This window comes from Mus musculus, chromosome 15 (assembly GCF_000001635.26).
Source record: "Mus musculus strain C57BL/6J chromosome 15, GRCm38.p6 C57BL/6J".
NCBI lineage: Eukaryota > Metazoa > Chordata > Mammalia > Rodentia > Muridae > Mus > Mus musculus.
Window position 1 is genome coordinate 68,830,174 of NC_000081.6, and position 12,926 is coordinate 68,843,099.

The following is a 12,926-nucleotide window of genomic DNA, read 5'->3' on the forward strand; positions in this document are numbered from 1 at the left end:
ATTTATGCATAACAGAAAAAGCTATTCAAGGAATCAGAATGATGGGAAAAGAGAAATTGAGGAGGGTATGTGTATGTCACGAAGGTAGCAGAGATAACTTCCTGAGACATCTGTGAACTCTAATAGCAACAAAGGAGAAAAAAGTACATGGTAGAAGGGGGACTGTAATATTTGCATGAGAGAGGAGTAAAAGGCAATGTCAAAAGACAAGTGATAGATCAAAATTATAATCTATATGATAGCTAAATGTTAATGTAGTTAGAGATCTTATCAACTTAGGAGAAAAAGACCAAAGGCCTTCAAATTTCAAAATATGCCTGGGATATGAATGGTTAACTTTCAGCAGATGGATCTGAAAGGCCAGGGGACCCAACGGTTCTTAGGTAGAAACAAATTCATTCCAATAAAAGGCGTCCTAGTCTGCACATAGGAGAGCAATTTCATGCCGAATAGAATGGAAATAAAGTAGCTAAGCCTTTTGGAATAGGGACAAAAGACTTGCAAACATGAGCTCCTTCCAACTTGAGCTCAGTGGAGCAAAGCACAGCTCCCAAGTAAAGGTACCTGGGAGACGTCCTGGCACCAGGAACTTGCTAGAAGGACTTAAGAAGACATCTCGAAAAGCCCTGAGCCTCATTTTCATTTTGGTGAACACCCACTTACTTGCACACAGAATCCATCAAGGTTGGAGAATGGAAAGGGGCCAGGTCTATATTTGAGTCCATCACTGCCATTCACTAGCTAAATGGCCTTGGCAAGTGTTACAGATTGGATTGTATACCCTCCACCCCCAGAAGATACACTGAAGTCACAGCTCTCAGTAGTTCAGACTATGACCTATTTGGAAGTGATTAGTACAGATGCAATTAGTTAAATTAAGATGCAGTAGTGCTGGAGTCAGTGTAGGTCTTCCATCCAAAAGAAAGTAAAATGAAACAAAAGGCACCCAGGAGCTAAGACCACTATGTGGCTATGGAGGCAGAGAGCAAGCCAAGAATCATTGAGGACAGTGAGGGAACACTTACGTTGGAATAGGAAAACGAAGATTCTCTTCTGTAGGCTACCGAGGAAGCCCTGCCTCCGTAATGCCTTGATTCTAATGTGCATCCAACCTCCAGCACAGTGAGTCACTTAGTACCTGATGTTTTAGGCGACATAGTGTATGACCCCTTGTGACAGAAGGCCTAAGAAATACCATATCAAGTTGCCTGAATATGTTGTAGTCTCTTCATGGACCGGAAAGCCTCTTGGCATCCCAGGGGTGATAGAACGTAGATGCTCGACTAAGAACATGTATCTTCCACGCAGTAACTTCTCCAAAATCCTGTATTTCACTCAAATAGTTGTGTGTTCAAAGGGAAGATGAGGTTTCTGGTATAGTATTTTCTCTTTCTTAATATGTATGTTAGATGCATTAAAGATGAAAAGTGCTGTTGCTGGTACCCAAATTAGACCTTAGAAATGGTCTAATCGAATCCACCTCTTCATAATGGAAGATATGCGGGCTTTTTGTCTATGGGCTCTGGGTCTTTCACAGTCATGTTTGGGAGTAAATGTGGGATGGTAGAGTCTGTGTAAAAATTGAATGGAGCATTTGTGTTCCATTACACAGAGCAGGAAACCGTATACTTCCAGGAGAGATACCATATTGTCCATCCTAACATCTGAGTTCGAGTCCCAGTTCTTTTAGGCCCTTGCTGGTCTATTGAATAAAACAAACAAACTAGCTAGCAACCAACCAACCAGTATTCTGCTGTGACAAACTACTGCAAACTTTGTGGCTGAAAAGAATCTGTACTTATCTTTTGTAATTCTAGAGGTCAGAGCCCTAATCCCTGTTTCAGGGGTATGCTATCAAGTTATAGAAATGGTCTCCTCCTCTGAAAGTGAGGGATCAGTGTTCACCCATCTTTCTCATTGCTACACCCTCACCTCTCAGCTCCTGGACTCTTCTAATTTCAATGTGGACAAAGTAGCATCTAGAATCAGACATCATTTTGGCTGCTCCTTATTACTGAGTCTCCCCTGATTATCTCTGATAAAAAACCTCATTTCTACACCAAACCCCCGATCCAAGTCATCGTCCTCTCAAAACTTTTGGTGTAATCACATTTTCAGAGTTTAAGATACCATATAAGAGAGCATGCAATGGCTTCAAATATTAGAAGTCAGTATCTTTAGGAATGGCATCTTTTAAGACAATGTTTATCTAGTAAGGGGCTGATAAATATTTGAAAGCATCTGGCAGTCTGCAAAGTAAGAATTGAGCAGTACCACACTGAGGCCGGCTGTGTGAATCCATGCTTGTCTTTATTGCAGGTCCATCCTCCCCTCCTCCAGCCAGGAAGGGATGCTCTCAGGCCAAAAACAGTTCTCTGTTCCCCAAGCTCCCCCAGTGCAACAGACAAACCAGGCTCTTCCTTCCGCGATTCTTATGTGAAATGGATCTTGCTGTTTCATTTTGCCAAATAGAAATTGTGTTATTTCTTATTGCTCTCCAACCTTTAGGGAAAAGGCATGCCTTTAAAAAAAAAATCTCAACCTTTTAATATGAATGTGCCAACAGATTCTCAGAACTTCCGAAAACTCTCCAACACCAGCCTCTCTCTCTCTCTCTCTCTCTCTCTCTCTCTCTCTCTCTCTCTCTCTCTCTCTCTCTCTCTCTCTCTCTCTGAAATACTTATGCATTACCTTTTCTTTTATAATAATTTTATTACATCTATTTATTTGGTGGGTGTGGTGGGGTATGTGCCACCACTTGTGTGGGTAGTTTTCATGTTAGCTTGACACAAGCTACAGTTATCAGGAAGGAGGGGGTCTCCATCGAGAAAATGTCTTCATAAGAGCCGTCTGTAGAGTGTTTTTTTCAATTAGTAATTCATTGGTGAGGCTCAGCACATTGTGGGTGTACCATCTCTGAGTTGGTAGTCCTGGGTTCTATAAGGAAGAAGGCTGAGGAAGCCATGATGAGCAAGCCAGTAATCTACATCCCTCCATGGCTTCTGCGTCAGCTTCTGCCTCCAGATGCCAACACTGTTTGAGTTTTTCTCCTTACTTCCTTCAAAAATGGTGGACTATGATGTGGAAGGGTAAGCCAAATTTCTCTTCTTTTTATCTCGCTTTTGTTTATAGTGCTTGGTTGAATCAATAGAAACCCTAACTGAAGTGGGTTAGTTGGTAACTGAAGTTTGGTGTTGGTTCTCCTTTCTAAAAGGTGGGATTCAGAAATCAGGGTATCAGCCTTGACTGTAAGGGCCTCTACCCCTTGAGCCACTTTCCATCACCCTCTGTTTATTCTTGATTCACCTAACACATCTATGCTGTGTTCATAGGCCCGACTTGTTCTATGAACCTATTTTAATTAGATACCTGCTTAGAAATTTCAGTCAGCACATCAACTTTTAATTCTTCTTAGTTATTCTTTTTTTCTTTTCTTGTCTTAAGCTGGAAATTTTCAGTAAATTGTCTATCAATCAAAGTTGATAAATCAATTGTGAGAATTATTTTATTTTGTGACTCTTTGAGGAGAATGTCTCAAAAGTAGTTGGATGGCATGGATAGTGTGGCGAGGTGGTTCAGAAAAGGGGGACAGACAGATGCAGCCACAGAACCCTCACAGACACTCCACAGAGCTACTTCCAACTCTTGTTTCAGTTTTAACTAACCATGCAAGTTTGTCACAGTAACTTAATTTTGTGTTTTCTCTGGTTCCATGTCAATAAATGCAGCCAAATTCAATTTTTCTAATATAGTTGTGGAAACTAAGCTAAACTATATAGTGCTGGAAGCCCACTTCTTTTGCTGATACATCTCCCAAACACATAGCAGACAAGGAGCTATCCACCTATCTATTCCTCTCCATTATTGTTTATAAGAAGATAATGATGGATTGTGGGTGAACGAGTGGATAGATAGACTATGATAGTGGCTTGGGGTTTCTACTGGTGCAAAGAAACATCACAACCACAGCACCTTTTGTAAGGAAAACATTTAATTAGGGCCAACTTACAGTTTGGAAGTTTAGTCTATTATCACGATGGAGAAAAGCATGGTGGTGCACAGGCAGGCATAGTGCTGGAGAGGGAAGCGAAAGTTTTACATCCTGATTGGCAGGCAATAGGAAAAGAGAGAGACATAGAGACAGAGAGTGAGACAGACAGAGACAGAAAGACAGAGAGAGACAGAGACTAGGATTTGCTTGAGCCTTGAAACCTACCCCCAGTGTAGTATAGCCTAACTATACTTCCTCCAACAAGACCACACTCACTCAAAGGACACATCTCTTGATTTTGACACTTCTTATGGGTCTATGGGGACATTTTCATTCAAACCACCACAGAAAAACGATTGATAGATAAATCAATAGGTAGGTAGGGAGGGAGGGAGGGAGGGAGGGAGGGAGGGAGGGAGGGAGGGAGGGAGAGAGGGAGATAGATAGATAGATAGATAGATAGATAGATAGATAGACAGACAGACAGACAGACAGATGACACATAGATTGACAGACAAATGAGAGATAAGAGAATGATAGAGGGTAAAATTGTGTTGTAGAAAAAACTTGATCATGGCTATAGACATAGAGGTATATTTATCCTTGGAGTAGGAGTAACCCATCACTGTGAGACCTATCAAAGAACCCATCAAACACCTACTACCTCATTTGTTGTCTGAGCATTTGCAGGAACCTCACTAAGGCACAGACTGATGCTCAGGAATCTACAATTGGGACTTTTGTGGCAAATGCTACTAGCTTTGCAGCAGAGCAACTGCTATCTTACCACACCCACGGCACCTTCCCTTTAACCTTTTCTGTTTGCTTTGGCCTCACTCCACCTGCCTATGTCTTCTCCCAATGTTTCCCTCACTGATGGAACCCTCTGCTCTGGTGAAGAAAGGAAAATGCCTTGAGAAACCTCTAGAGTAGTTCTGTACTTTTGACTAGCTGGAGTTGGGGTCCCCACATTTAAATCCTCTCAGAACCCCAAGAGCCTCTTCAAAAAACCAAGAGGAGTGGCTTATCAGTGTTTGCTGGGCTCCCAGGTGGTCTTACTGAACAAACAGCAGCACAGAGCTGGCAGAAGCCCCCTCTACTTTCCATCTCATTTCTCATTTTCCATTGGCTATGGGTGCTGAAACCCATCTCACACAAAGTGACCAACATACCCCTCTTTACTGAGAACTTTCCTGGCATTAGAAGTAAAACTGTCTACATCCTGGGAATCAGGCCCCTCCCCCCAAAGCCCTTCATACCAAGGTAAATCTGGCGCCTTGAAATACACTGTGTACCTTCTGAGCCCAATAGAATGGTCAAGGAGGAGTGGAGGCTGGCCTTGCCTAGTGGAACATGTCTAACTCTAAATCAGGGCTACTTTAGACTACAGTCACACCACAGCCTTTACATATCAGTGTGACTCAAAGAGGTATGGTGCTGTGTACTACAAAAGTTTGATGTCAGTTATGTTGAGGCTTGGTGTCTGTTGAACCTAAACTAGGGTTTTTATTTATTATTATTATTATTATTATTATTATTATTATTATTATTATTATTATTAATTTGTTTTTAAATTATTCACTTTACATCCCACTCACTGCCTCCTCCCTGGTTACCCCTTCCACAATTCTTTCCCCCCTCCCCCTCCCCTTCTTCTCTGAGTAGGTGGGGGTTCCACTAAGTACCCCCCCCCGACCCTAACACTTCAAGTATCTACAAGGCTAAGTACTACCTCTCCACCTGAGGCCAGATAAGGCAGCCCAGCTAGAAGAACATATCCCACATACAGGCAACAGCTTTTGGGATAGCACCCACTCCAGTTTCCTTCAGGACCTACAAGAAGACCAAGCTGTATATCTGCTACATATGAATGGGGGTGGGGAGCTAGGTCCAGCCCATGTATGTCTTTTGGTTGGTGGTTCAGACTCTGGGAGCCACAAGGGTCCAAGTTAGTTGATTCTGTTGGTCTTACTGTGGAGTCCTTATCCCCTTTAGGGCCCGCAATCATTTCTCCTATCCTTCCATAAGAGTTCCCAAGCTCCATCCACTGTTTGGTTGGTGGGTGTCTCCATCTGTCTGAATCTGCTGCGAGGTAGGGCCTCTCAGAAGACAACATGCTCTTCTCTGCAAGCATAACAAAGTATCATTAATAGTGTTAGAGATTAGTACTTGCCCATGGGATGGGTTTCAATTTGAGCCACTTATTGATTGGCCATTCCTTCAGGCTCGTCTCTATCCTCTATGCCTGCATTTCTTGTAGACAGGATAAATTTTGGGTTGAAAGTTTTGTGGGAGGTTTGGTGTCTCTATCACTCCACTGGAGTTCCTGCATGACTATAGGAGGTGTCCTCTTCAGGTTCCTTATCCTCAATGTTATGAGTCACAGCTAAGTTTACCCCTACTGATTCTTGGGCACTCCCTGTCTCATCCTGGAGATGCCTTCTCCACCTTCTCACCCCCATCAGTTGTGGATTTCCTTTCATTTTTATGGCCATATAGCCAAATTCAGATTTTAAAATGAGTTCCCATGTTTCCTCGGCAAAATCACATAGAGCCCCTCTGTAAGCTGCAAACAGTAACTTGACTGTACTTGCCTTCCCAGTGGTTGGTTCATAAGAATCAAACAAGTGCCAACAACATTCTGAAGACTGAGTTGGGCCCACAAATAACAGCACTGTCTCGTTGTTTTTTTTTTTTTTAAATAGACCATGAAAGGTCTCAATGACAGATAGGTGTAAGGCTTCAGGTTTGCTTCATTGCTTTGGAAAATGTAAACCGAGCTGTCTGGGGTCAGCTAAGAAACAGTAGGATCTGAGTAACAATGGATTTCTCCAGCCCTGACAGTAGAGAAGTCGAACCCACATCAGGACCAGAGAACAGTTTTAGGGTGTCAGTGTGGGTGCATATGTCTGAGACAAGAATTTCTGGTACACCTGCTCAAAAATGTCCTTACTGTTGCTGATGAAGACGATGACTCAGAGAACTCCATTTGAGTGTAGCCTGCATGGACCCTGAGGGATGAGCAGTGAGTACAGCCTGCAGGAGTATGTAGTAGAGATCCAGGTCAGTGTGAGCACCCGCGTCCCGTGCCCGCCACCAAACACTGCTACCATGCTTAGCCTAGACGGAGCATCAGATTCCCTCTCAACACAATTTGGAGAAGAGTTTTAGTTTCCACGGGAGTAAACACACCAAGCAGGGCCACGTGACTTAAGAAAACACCCTTTCTCCTTTAAAATATATGAGGACAAAATAATCAAAGAAAAAATAATAATAAGCAGAAGGCAGATTTCTTTAATTATAGCTTCTCATTAATCTGATCAAATCATTTTCATGGGGGAGGGGGTGTCCTTGTATAGTACTTAAATTTCCCCTTCCATTCATTTTGCTTATGAATGTAGTAGGCATTCTGTTTCTAACCCTGCCTTCTTTACTGGCTATTATCCAATGCAGGCAATTCCATGTGTATATGAAGAGGACTTATATTTAGCAGTTGCATGTTAGTTCATAAAATGGCTGTCTGAGACATTGTCCTAATGATTATCATCTATAAAATCTGTGATTGTAAATCACAAAGCTTGTGACAAACTTTGTATCATGGCTCTGTCTGCTTGTTCGGGCTGCCATAACAAGATACCACAGCTTACATCCCTCAAGTAGAAATATGCCTTCTCACAATCCTGCAGATCAGAGGTCTAAAATCAAGGTACTGGGAGAGATTGATTTTCTCTGAGGCCTTTCCTTGTTCTCTCAGTGAGAATCTCTCCCACCACGTGGGCATGCTCTGAGTGCATCTGTGTTCAAATTGCTTATTCTTAGAAAGGCTATAGGTCATATTGGATAGCATACACCCAAACAACCAGATCTTAGACAGATGTTATCCTTAAGATTATTTTCCAGTAAAATGACATCGAGATGCCTGAAGTTAGTGCTTTCAAGTGTGAACTGGGGCTAGACACAATTCGGCTATAACTGCTTCACTATGATTTGGATTCCTTCTCTGAGATTTTAACTTGCAGAAGCCATCACTTATTTTCTGACTCCCAGCCCTCTGCTCTCTGTTTCTTGGTACCTCTGGAATATGATCCTGGAGTATATATAACTAGAGAGTGACTTCTGACAATCTAGAGATAGGAGACCAGAATGTACTTGCTAATAAATCCTCTTCCAGGAAGGTAAAGGAGGGACTTGGGGAAAAGACAGCTAACACTGATAGTCACCTACCCATTACCATTGTGGTATTTTATACATGAAAAGACATTAGCACACAAGTCCTATCAGGCTTCATTTTTCTAAGAAGGCTGGGTTAAAGTAGTACTATACCTTCTTCAATGGCCAGTTCCAGGAAATGTACTCAAACCATCATTTTTAATTACATTTAAATATAAAGTAATTTATTAGTCAAAGAAAACAAGGGGTTTTGTCATTGCCTTTTGATTTGGTTTGTGTGTAAGGTAAGGTTTGCTTTGCTTGCAGTGCCAGGGACTGAACCCAGGACCTGACACAAATATATATGTGGCAATATTCTACCACTGGGCCACACCCACAGCCCAGGGAACAGTTTTATAGGTATATGTGCATATTAATTTTCTCTTCAAAGATCTAACAATGTAAAACTCATGTTTCATTCTGTTCCCAGCAGCATTTGTTTTTCTACTAGATATTTTCTGCTAAATCAGAAGTAGATTTTATTTAATATTAACCCTATCTGCTAATGAGGCTATATCTTTTAAATAATAATTTAATGGATGCTACTGTGATACAAAAGAATACACTGGGGAAAAGCTTCTGTATCGATCTCAGTTGACTTGTATAGGCATAATTTAGTTATTGGGGCAGAATCAGGTTCTAAGAACTAACTGTCTTTCCAAAATAGAAAGCAACAAATTTGTTCCTGTCTTGGATGGGGATGGCTATTCCCTGAGTTCCTCTCATCAGGGACTGTGTGCATCAAGGTTCCAAGCCCACTGGCAAGGCAGGGATGATGTGAGCCTAACACTTGCTCCTCTAGAGTTCCCACCCTGACCAGGTCTCCTTTAATTATCCTCCCTCCATGCATACTCTGAAATGTGCTTCCTGTATCTGGGGGGCTTTGCACTCCCCCTTTGGAAAAAAACTAATACTTGTTGGTAAAGCACTTTGAGATTGTTCCAAGAAACCTGGATTCTTGGGACAAGGTGTTATTATTTAGTTGATGGGAAACAAATATCCACCTAATAACCGTAATTATATTGTCAAAACTGCTTAAAATATCCATGCTGCTGGGATGGTAGTGATGTCAGGGAGTTTTGTGACTAGTAAATTGGAACATTATCATGAAATTAAAAAAGAAAAGTTACATTACCAAGTAATTCATCGGGATGATTTGATATTTCAAGGATAACCACCAAGCAATTTCAGGAACATGTAATTATTTTTTCACTTGCTATTTTATGATGCATTACTCAGTACAGGGTGGTTGACTGCACCTTGTAAAGTGGAAGGATAGTGAATAAGGAGCCATTAACAGATCAAAGTCTATGTGGGAATACAACAGGTTTTCTTGATCTTCTCCTTCTCTTGGACTTGAAATCCTCATGCAGTCATCTCATACCCAAGGTTCATGGCGCATTCCTTGTACACGGTGAAGGCTTAGAACACACTGACATGCTAGTGATTTTCCTCCTCATTTGACTTTTTCTGTGGCTTCAGTATCTTTGCACATACTCCACTTATGGCTTTTTTTTCTTGCTTAGTAAATCCTTGGGTATTCATCAAATCATATCAAAATTATTCTCCTCTGCAAAGCCTTTTCTTTCTAAAATCAGGCATCCTTTCCACACAACTACCCTGGGCACAGATCTCTCTTCAGACCCCACCCACTGGTGATAAAATGTTTCCTTACAGTCCTTTACTTGCATAGTAATTTCTTCAAGGGCTACATAGCCTGTCTGCTTGTCTTTCTGACAAAAATCAGTATATAGAAGCTGACCTCTGCATAGGTGGGACACTGCTAGTCACTAGGGACAAAGTGGATGATTTAAGGTTTTATTGCTGTGAAGAGACACCATGACCAAGGCAACACTTATAAAGGCAAATATTTAATTGGGACTGGCTTAAAACTTCAGAGGTTCACACCATTATCATCATGACAGAAAGCAGGGCAGCAGACAAGCAGGCATGGGGCTGGAGGAGCTGAGAGTTCTACACCTTTTTAAAAAAGATTTATTTATTTTTATTTATATGCGTACACTGCAGCTTGTCTTCAGACACTCACAAGAAGAATGCATCAGACTCCATTACAGATGGGTGTGAGCTACCATGTAGTTTCTGGGAATTGAACTCAGGACCTCTGGAAGAGCAGTCAGTGCTCTTAACTACTGAGCCATCTCTCCAGCCCAAGAGATTTATATCTTGATCCAAACACAGCCAAGAAAAGACTCTTCCTCAGGCAGCTCTCTTCTGCCCTGGGCATAGCTTAAGCAGAAGACGTCAAAGCCGACCCCTTCAGTGATACATTTCGTTCAACAAGGCCACACCTCTTCATAGCATCACTTCCCTTGGGCTAAGCATATTCAAACCACTATTGTGGAAAACAAGCTAAACATGATACCTGCCTTTATGAACTCTTGATGATAAATATACCTTTCTGTCACAAATCTTTTTATAACTATGTAAGGAAAGAATGGTAGAAATATAGGAGAAAGAAAGTGGGGGGAGGTGAGCAAGCAGGAAAAGTACCTGCAGGATCTTCCTAGTGATGTCTGTGGAATATGAAGTTTCATTCTGAATAAGATGAGCAAATAGACATAACCTCTAGGCTCTCATGCAGAAGAACTAGGAGACAATGAGTGGGAATTATGGAGAAATAGGATGCCCCGATTATTTATCAATTTATCAGTAGATGCAAAAGAGAAACTAAAGGATGTATAATTGGAGATACCAACATGGCATTAGACTACTTAGTACATACACATGAGAGTAAGGCAAAACAAAAGGGGGGGATGGAACAAGCTTGTGTACATGAACCCACTTACAAAACTGTTCAGGGATGACTAGAGTTTGGTGCCACAAGGGTGGACAATTGTGGTTCTCTGATCATGGGTCCCTGATTGCTGAAATGCAGCCATCCTCCACCATCTGACATATCACTCCAGAGCTGTACAAGAGAGATGGTTTCTGGTGAGCTTGTGGTGTTTCTGAGGTCCATTTACATGATGTAATGGGATAAATAGATCTGTCTTGGCCATTCATTGCCAGTGGATGGCTGAGAAGACAGTTACTTTGAAGCATTTTGATAAATTGCCATTCATTAGAATTGGTCTTACAGACACATTTCAACCTGTCTCCAAAAGTCCCACCCCAATTCCTCAGAAAGAGGTGCCCCTTGGTAGCATTGTAATTACCACATTTTAGATATATGCAGTGTTATAGTGTGTGTGTTCGTGTGTGTGTTCGTGTGTGTATGTGTGTGTGTGTGTGTGTGTGTGTGTGTGTGTGTGTGTGTGTGTGTGTGTATGTGGTATATGAGTATGGTGCATACACATGACTGCAAATATACATCCCTGTGCTCCTGCTCAACATGAGTTGTCTTCTTCTATTCTTCTCAGCCTTACTGCTTTAATACATGGTCTCTTGCTGAACTGTACACTTATCTTTTCTGCTAGAATGGACTGCTAGTAAGCTGTCATTATCTGATTATATCTACCCCTAATGTTGAGGTTTCAAGCACATGCAGCTATGCCCAGCTTTTTTTTTTAAATATGGGTGTTGGAGATTCACATTCAGTTCTTCACTTTTACACAGAGAGTACATTTACTCACTAAAGCATCACCCGAAGACCCAGTGTTGTGGGATTTTTTTTCGTTGTTAAAAAGTAAAACATTAGTTAGGATAGCCTATAAGGTATAGAATAACTTATTATATTATATTTGTTATTATTATTATCCCTAAAGTTAAATAAAATATTATCTCAAATCTAGTAATTGTCTAAAGAGCAGGGCCAACTAAGATTATATTTGACTGCTGGAACAGATAGAGGAGGAACAGATAGAGGAGGATATGGAGACAGACATGAAAACTCAGGGTGGTTTTGACAATATAAAGAAAAAGTGATTAAAAATGAGTTTACCTAGACTAGTTTTGATGAAGAAATAGATGGCAAAATAAATTTGTAGATGGCATTAATCTTGGGAGAATATCAAGCAATTTAAGTTATGAAATTGTAATCCCAGAGGATTAAATTTTGGGCTACAATAAATATATAGTAGAGTAATGTGTAAAGGGTGAAAAAGTAATTTGAGTCAATAGAACTCAAGTGAAATCAAGCCCATGAGGCCCTGGTGGATCTTAGGCTAGACACACAAGAAGGTTCCAGGATTTGCATCCCTAGTGCCAGAAAAGAGGCTTTGTAAGTATGATGTTATTTCTACAGAGTCTCTTCCTTCCCAGCTGTTTCCTTGATAATGGGTCCTTCAAAGATAAGGTTAGACTGGATTATAAACTTAGAAGTATGCATAATGACATCACTTTTGTGTTAAATAGAGCAATGCACATAAACTCAACTGAGATACATGTAAGACTCATGTACATCCAAGGGAGGAACCGGTTAGGGGAAGTGTGAGATAAGAGATCCTGGTTTTAGTTCATGCCTTGTTAAGTCATTGGACGGACAACTTGCCTTTCAAAGGCTTCTGTGTAGACCTGGTGGTTTTCCTCTCTGTCCCTAAAGTGGATGATAGAGACTGAACACACTGAGTCAAATATCTTATAACCACAGCAGTTCATTAAGAGAGGTAATCCAGGTTCACCACCAAAACACTGGCTGCTCCAGAGCTGAACTTCCTTCAGAATTAGTGCCCCGAATCCTCGGCTATGGGAGCTTAAAGAAAATTATCTCCATGCTGCATATAGTATCTCCTTTGTGTATGTACACATGTATGTGGTATGTAAGTGT